Raw genomic sequence first — 8,301 nt, forward strand, 5'->3', positions numbered from 1 at the left:
CACGGAAAGGATGCTAGTTTCCAGAGGAGTCTGCTGCAGAACACAAGAGACAGACACCAGTGTGGCTCTGACACAGAGCGCTCGCATTGGACAACAATGGTGTGGTGTAGTACCACCAACCCCGCAATTCACAAGGCCCGCCCATAAGAGGCAGCTCTTCTGGGGTAGAGAAGGTTATTTGGGACACGCCAAAGATGATCCAAGCTGAGCCAGGGCAGAAACTATTCCTCAGTCACACGGGTAAGGGTTAGCAGTGGTTCTCAGGTAAGAATAATCGGTTGTTGTTTTCAGGACCCACTTTATCTTGTGTACCATTCACCGTGTTTGAAGCGTGCACGGTGATTGGGATGTATTTTTCATTTCAGGATGTAGATTTAGTCATGCTTGATTGTCTCTTTTTGTGAGCACTGCCTTTAGAACCTATCTGGTAATCAACCAGCCAACAGATCAACCAATACCCCTGTGAATTCCCAGAGGTAAGACCATCTAGTAGAGTCATGAGTTCAACGTTTAGAGTTGGAAAAAAAAAGATGAGGGAAAAAAAATGAACAAATTCTGTCTGAATAAGTAGATCTGTGCATGCATGAGCTAAATGTCATATTAGAGTCTGTAAGTACTGTACCCTGAAGGTTTGACACAGTATTTATAACTGAGGAATTTATTCGGTCATTCCATAAGCATTCCTCAAATGCTTACTATGCTGGACAATATGGAAGACTTGTTTAAAAGGGGGGGGCAGCTGAAAATAGGGGAACTAGTTAAGCTACTGCCACAGTGTACAGGAAAAGAGATGAGGTCGTTCTAAGGGAGAAGTGGTGGCATTAGAAGGGAGGAGACAGAAACAAGAGAAATTTAGACACAGTCAGTAGTTCGTAAGTTAAAAAAAAAAAAGCACAGTACATAGAAAAAAATAATTACTACACAGAAAAGTAGAAGATTAAATTGAATAGATCCTAACTTGTGACAAACAATAGACTGGCCCCTTACATAGTGAGACCCCAACAGATCACCACACAGCCTCTACATCAACAATGGGAGTTTCTCTAGCCAAGAGCCAATCTCAGTTTTCTCACCAAATAGGATTCAACCTGGACTTATGGGGAGGTCAAGGGAGTCAGTTCTGTAAGTCTTACCTGAAAACCATTCTGGCCATAAAATGATTAAGGGTGCTAGTCTACAGAGATGATTACCTACAAAGTGACAGAGACCTCATTTCCCAACAATTCTGAAAGAATTTAGGACAAAACCGAGAGCAGATGAAGACAGATCACAGATAGGAATAAAATACATAGGAATAAAATTCAGTAAGGCGGTGATACCAGAATAGGTGTGCATTATATACTCAACACTTTTATGTTTGTAAGATGTGTGATTAGATGAGTTGGAAGACAGAAATTTCTGCAGTTTGCTGCAATATTCTGGATATATATGTGATTGTGTGTGTGTGTGTGTGTGTGTGTGTGTGTGTGTGTGTGTGTGTTGAGAGAGGGGGGAGGTGGAGAGAGGAGAAATATTGCAACAGTTCAGACCATAAATCTGATCCACTAACTAAAAGCAAGAACTAAATTTACCCTAGAGCCTGAGGATAGTCCAATGAATGCAGTGCAGTTCTAAGTCATCTAAGATACCATTTATGGACGCTTGTCTTTTTCTGGGTCAAGTCTGACCTCACTTGGTGCAAATCCAACATTTGCAATCTCAACTAACTGAAACAAGGTAGATAAATTAGGTTGCATTTTTTTTTAGTTTCTTAAAGAATTAGCTCTGGAATCCCCTTAGTCAGGATGAAAGGATGATGCCATTTATAAAATTTAATTATATCCGTCTTTCCAGAATACATATATTGTGAAAAATGTGGTTCCCAAAGTAGATTTTCCCCTTGCCTAACCCAAAATTTTGAAGAGAAAAATGTACAATAAAATAACATATGGCAGAAATGTTTTTAAAATGTTAAGGGACTGGGGCACGTGGGTGGCTCAGTTGGTTAAGCATCCGACTCTTGATTTCGGTTCAGGTGATGATCTCAGGGTTCGTGAAGTTGAGCCCAGCATCAGATTCTGTGCTGGCAACGCAGAGCCTGCTTGGGATTCTCTCTTTCCCTCTCTCTCTCTCTCTGCCCCTTCCTGGCTAGTGCATGCTCTCTCTCTCTCTCTCTCTCTCTCTCTCTCTCTCTCTCTCTCAATAAATAAATAAATAAATAAATAAATAAATAAATAAATAAATAAAAACATTAAAAAAATAAAATGTCAAGGGGCTAGTTTGGGATTAATACAGATTCCTACTAATCACTCAAATCTTCACCTGCAGAGTTTTTAACAATTAGGATTTCTAACAATGATTACAGATCTTAGCAATGATTGCGGATAATGGCAATTATTACATGCATCTTTTGACCGCTTATCTTCTTGGGAAGACTAACATCAATGATCATAGAGAGGATAATGGGAAAAACTTACCTGGGGAATTCTAAGCTCTTTGTGTGTGAGGGAGAGGTTAGAGATATGAATGGTATGTTTGAAATATATATATATATATATATATGGCATCATGCATGTTCAATCCTGATTGCCTTCTATATCCTGCTAAGGATGCTATTATATCTCTTAAGTTGTCAATTCTGTATATTACTTCAATTCACCTCTGTTGAGAGCAACTTCTGTATCTGTTTGGGCTTAGTACAACGTTCCCAACTGACATGTTAATTCTGTGGCAAAGTAATTAAAAACTCGTGCTCTGACGTCATAATTGCAGAGTCGGAATCAGGCCTTGCCATTAACTAGTCGCACGCCTTTAGAGAAGTTACCGACCCTCTCTAAACCTCGGGTTCCTCATCTGTGAATTAAGAATGACAATAACACTGATTCCGTGGGGGTGTTGCAAGTATTAGATCCATGGAAAGTTCTCAGTGTGGTCACTACCTAGTACATAACACGCAGGCACTAAATATCAGCCACCATTATTACTATTAATTAAAAACCAAAGGAATGTCATACAACTTGATTTTGTGTGGTGATCTTTTTGGGGGTATGCGCAATGACATAATTTGGTATCTCTTGATCCTGAATTAAAAACCCATAATCCTTAGAGAAAAAACTTTGGCTCTTTAAGATTACTGTGACGTTCAGAGATGATGAGTGTGAAATATGTCACATAGTGTCAGATCGTCAGGAAGTGGTAGCTGTGCTATTACTCCTGTTATCATCATTATTTCATCAATTTATTTCTTGTCCATTTTGGCCCGACCCATGAATGAAGACAATGGGCAGAAGTCATCGCCTGTCGGGACTATTACGAAAACTAAGTTTGTAGTTATGTGCACCCTTCTTTAAATTCCTTTTCCCCTCAAAAGGAGAAACCCTTAGGTACCAGCAGGTCTAGACCATTTCCCTTTATTTCTGCCAATACATTTTTTTAAAATATGATTTATTGTCACGTTAGCTAACATATAGTGTATCCAGCGTGCTCTTGGTTTTGGGGGTAGACTCCCATGATTCATTGCTTACATACGACACCCAGTGCTCATCCCAACAAGTGTCCTTCTCTATACCCATCACCCGTTTTCCCCCCTCCTCCCCACCCTGCTTTTTTAGAAAAGCATTTGTTGAATAGCTTAAATAATTGAGCTTTTATCTTCTTTTCCGGCTAAGGTTTTGCATGTTGACGCATAATTCATTAAACCAAGATAACGATGGAAAAGCCTGCGTGAGCAGTAGTAACTACCTTGTGAAAATCTTTCTCAGGGCCTCTCAAAGTGCACTATAACCTTGAAACTTACAAAGTGGCTCTGGTTATAAAGGAATCACGTTCAAGGGAATCGTTCAATGGAAGGTATCAAAGTATTAAAACCAATAAGGCATGCAGAGAACTCTAGGATAATGGCGATGCTGTACTGTTAAGATCGTGCTTGATTTAGGAAACTACTGGCCCCTATAATTTTGTCTTATTTGCCATCAAATATTTTTGCTTCTAGGACAAAAATACCTCATTCTTCTGGAAACCGACTTCCTTGGCAACAGTATAATGTATTTCTCAAAAGTCTAAAAACCATCACGTATTTATTTTAAACTCCTTTGAATTTTCTTTACCTGAGAACTATGGCCTCCTCTTGTGACCCTAATTTTCTAAATTTAATTTACGAGCGTAAAACCTCATATGAACGTGACTTCTGAGGGAGGAAGACCTGCCCGAAATATCCACCACCCACGCGATGTAAGGGCAGCAGGATCTTGGTCTACATACCAGAAGGAATGCAACTGGATTGGAAGACGCTATTTTTGGGCTTTAGAAATGGCGGCAGGGAATGAGAGGAATGTGGAAATTCATTAAAGTAAGCCTATCCCACTTCACTCCAGAGGCACTGGTTAGACTCCAGGGCTAGACAAAGGAAGAGGCTTCTTTAGCGACTGTGGCTTCGTCAGCCTCGGGACTTTGGAGAGACACTGTGTCTCTGGGAGACAGTAAGGAGCCTCCCCTTGTGTGATGCTCTGTCTGTAGGTAATACCTCAGAGGCAGGCAGGAAGAAAGAACATTCCTCTGACTTGGTATTTCTCTACAATTGCTCATGAAATAGATAACATTGCAGGCAACCCAAAGGAGAAGCAACCTGTAAACATCAAATATTATGTGAGGCCACCTGGAATCTGATTTTGCACCTGATGTAGCAAGAAAAGGAGAAAGTGCAAAAAAAGTGGTTTCCCAGGGGCTGTGACGAGGCTCAGGACTTCTGACTAGATGAGAAGTGCAGCCCCCTCCAAGGGGCGAGGCGATAATGCCAGCCTGCTGGGCCATCTAACAGGAGCTAGGCAACCCCAGGAAATCAGCTGTCCCCAACCTGTGGGCTTCACTGCACTGAGAGAACTCGAGGGTAATTTCAAGGAGTCCATAAAACTGTACCTAAAACGGGACTTGTTTGCAGATGACTTCATGTGTATATACATAGTTATGCACGATGCGCGTATATGTACTATGTATATACAACAATATTTTAAAAAGTTTGTGTATTTATTTGTTTATATTTGTTTATTTATTTATTTATTTATTTAGAATGAGCACAAGTGGGGGAAGGGCAGTAAGAGGGAGGGAGAGAATCCCAGCAGGTTCCGCGCTGTCAGTCGCATGGGCCTCGAATTCATGAACCGTGAGATCACGACCTGAGCCGAAATCAAGAGTCAGACACTTAACTGACTGAGGCACCCATGTGCCCCTAAAGTAATATTTTTAATCTATGTAGAAGCTGCTTAAATATACTATTGACTTGAGTAGTATTTATTCTCAATCGAGAGATCCTACGCGTTATATTACTTTTATTATAGAGGTCTGCAAGATATTTGAGCTCTGAAAAATGACTCTCTTGTGAGTATATTGGACTCCAGAGCCAAACAGTATTCCATTTCTCAAACATAACAGTATTCCCTTTCTAAAGTATAATGATATACCCGTTAAAATAGTTGACGTTCACATTTTAACTAGGTTTTAACTTGTTCTGTCTTTTTCTATGTATATGTGTGTTGTAAGTAATGACCCTATATTAATTTCCAGGTCAAAGACCACAAGTGCAAGACAAATAGCGTTAGTCAGGGCCTTTCAAACAAAAATAAAAATGAGGGTTTTTCATTAGTCTGTGCTGACATAGGGATAAACACAAACTCTTCAGGGCCCGGCAGAGAGGAATGGCTGTCTGCCTCTTTCCCATATTGTGTCTGAGCCCAAGGTATTACAGGGCAGTGCTGATTGGGGACAAGTCACATTGTCCTCTCCACTCCCCGTTTTACTCGGGGAAAACAGAGCAAAGTAAATATCAAAGTTATTCTAGAAAAAAAAACCTAGGAGAAGTGATTAAAAATGCTTGACTATTTCTAGGTAAGGAAGGTGTGTGGAAAGGGGGGGTGGAGAAGTCTGTTCTCTGCCATGGTGATAGCCGAGTTGTGGACTGCGGGCGTTATCTCCAAGAAAATTCGATGGAGGAAGAGGGCGCTAAAGGCAGGTATGAGAAATCCAGCTTGGTTTCTGTGTAGTGTTCACAGGTAGAGTATACAAGCCGTGTAAGCTATATCGATGCTAGAAATTGTTACTTCTGTTCACTTTTGGAAGCATGGCTTGCTTTATACATCTCCAGATTTAATATGCCACTTCATCCAAAAAGGAAACAATCCTTGTTATGTACTTATGAATTGTTTATTTAAAGCAAACCCTTTACAGACATTGGGAAGTTTACTATTGATATTTGTGGAGATCCCTGAGTCCCAACCAGAAAATTTAAAATTATTTTTAGCAGGATTGCATATTGGTATAAAATGAATGTATATGGAAGTGACTTGAAATTTGTCACCCATAAATCATGGCTTAAGAAGATACCTAATGTAGCACTCTGTAAAGAAATAATCATTATGGGGGTGCCTGGGTGGCTCAGTCAGTTAAGCGTCTTACTCTTGATTTTGGCTCAGGTCCTGATCTCACAGTTCGTGAGTTTGAGCCCTGTGTTGAGCTCTGTGCTGACAGCTCAGAGCCTGGAGCCTGCTTTGGATTCTGTGTCTCCCTCTCTCTGTGCCCCTCCCCGCTCATACTCTGTCTCTGTCTCTAAAAAATAAATAAACGTTAAAAAAATTTTTTTAAAAGAAAGAACCATTATGAAAAATGAATGAAATTTTCTCATTCTTCATACATTTTTATATGTATCTTGGACTCTATACATGAATCTGACCCACACCGATACGATACTATGGTATCTATAGCTATAAAAAGGCAACGGTCTTTCTTCTAATACATGATTTTTGCTCCTTGCACCCCAGATACCCACTTGAGAGAAATAACCTTTATGAGACATTGTTGGGAAGATTTGTGTTTATCTGTTTCTTTAGATGCTTGCTTGTCATTGTTGGTTGAAGTCAGACCATGGGATGGTGAATGTTCAGACCAAATTTCCTTAGTAGTCTGTTTTCCCACCTTAAATGTTTTCCCTGAGTTGCTTTTTGATGTTATAATGTTAGCTTTTATGGGGAGAAGCTATAAGCAGTAGTCATCTCGAGTCATATATGAATAGGTGGGTATATATGATATTGTATCTGTATATTATACACATATAAAATCTCCCCCAGCATATACCAACAGCAGTGTATGCCTACGCTCTCGTAAATTCCACATAAGACATGTGTTCTACAGCTCTAAAGTAGAAAAAGTTTAGGTTCTCCTGTGGAGTTGGTATTTAGAGTCTTTGGGATGGATTTGCCAGGCTTTCATTTTCACTTTTGTCCTGAGGAAACACATGTTGTGGCCTGCATGTTTCGGTTACTGTTTTTCTAGTAATTTTGTTTTTTGTCTATTATTTTATGTTTTGATAGTTGATATTTTATTTAAAGTGATGTACTGTCTGTCCATAGTATTTGCTTTTGTTGGTTTATTAAACTACCTTAGTTCTTTCTTTATTTTTTTGAAAATTTTTTTAATCTTTATTTTTGAGAGAGAGAGAGAGAGACAGAGACAGAGCATGCGTGGGGGAGGGGCAGAGAGAGAGGGAGACACAGAATCTGAAGCAGGCTCCAGGCTCTGAGCTGTCAGCACAGAGCCCGACGTGGGGCTCGAACTCACAGACCACGAGATCATGACCTGAGCCGAAGTCGGACGCTTAACCGACTGAGCCACCCAGGTGCCCCGTAAGCTACCTTAGTTCTTGAGTAGAAAAATGCAGGGGATATAGATGAAGACATAGTATAGATATAGTTATAGGTGTAGACGACAGCTAACCTCTCTTTCTCCCCCTCTCTGCATGTATTTAAATTGTACAATTTAGTTTAACTCATTTCAAATCCCTTCCATATATAAAGGTGCTTTAGTTTTCAAACTCATTAGACCTATACTCTCTCTTGGTGAAACATAACCGTATACATACAATTGCTTGCCTTTAAGAGATTGAAACCATCTTAGAACTCTGTTTTCGACATAGCTAATTATAAAATTTAATTAAATATTTAAGGAAATTTGAGAGGTAACTGTGGAAAACTGCCTTAAGAGGTCATCGGGCAGGGAATTGTTTAGCTCTTTACACATTTCCATGCCCATTCTCCTGAAACAAATACATCCAAAAGGATATTGCTTTCCTCCTCTCCCCCCCCCCCCCTTTTTTGTTAAGCTGCTAAACTCTAAACCTTAGAAAGGACTTGCTGGAAAATGAGTCTGTCTACTAAGTAAACCCAGAGAAGCAATCAAGAGGATGGTGTAGCAATCATTTTCAAGGTTTATTGTTTTGTCTTTGCCTCAGGAGGCAACTATTTACACCTCTGACTAATGACTCCTTAATTAAATGGG

This window comes from Panthera tigris, chromosome B1 (genome assembly GCF_018350195.1).
Source record: "Panthera tigris isolate Pti1 chromosome B1, P.tigris_Pti1_mat1.1, whole genome shotgun sequence".
Classification (NCBI taxonomy): domain Eukaryota; kingdom Metazoa; phylum Chordata; class Mammalia; order Carnivora; family Felidae; genus Panthera; species Panthera tigris.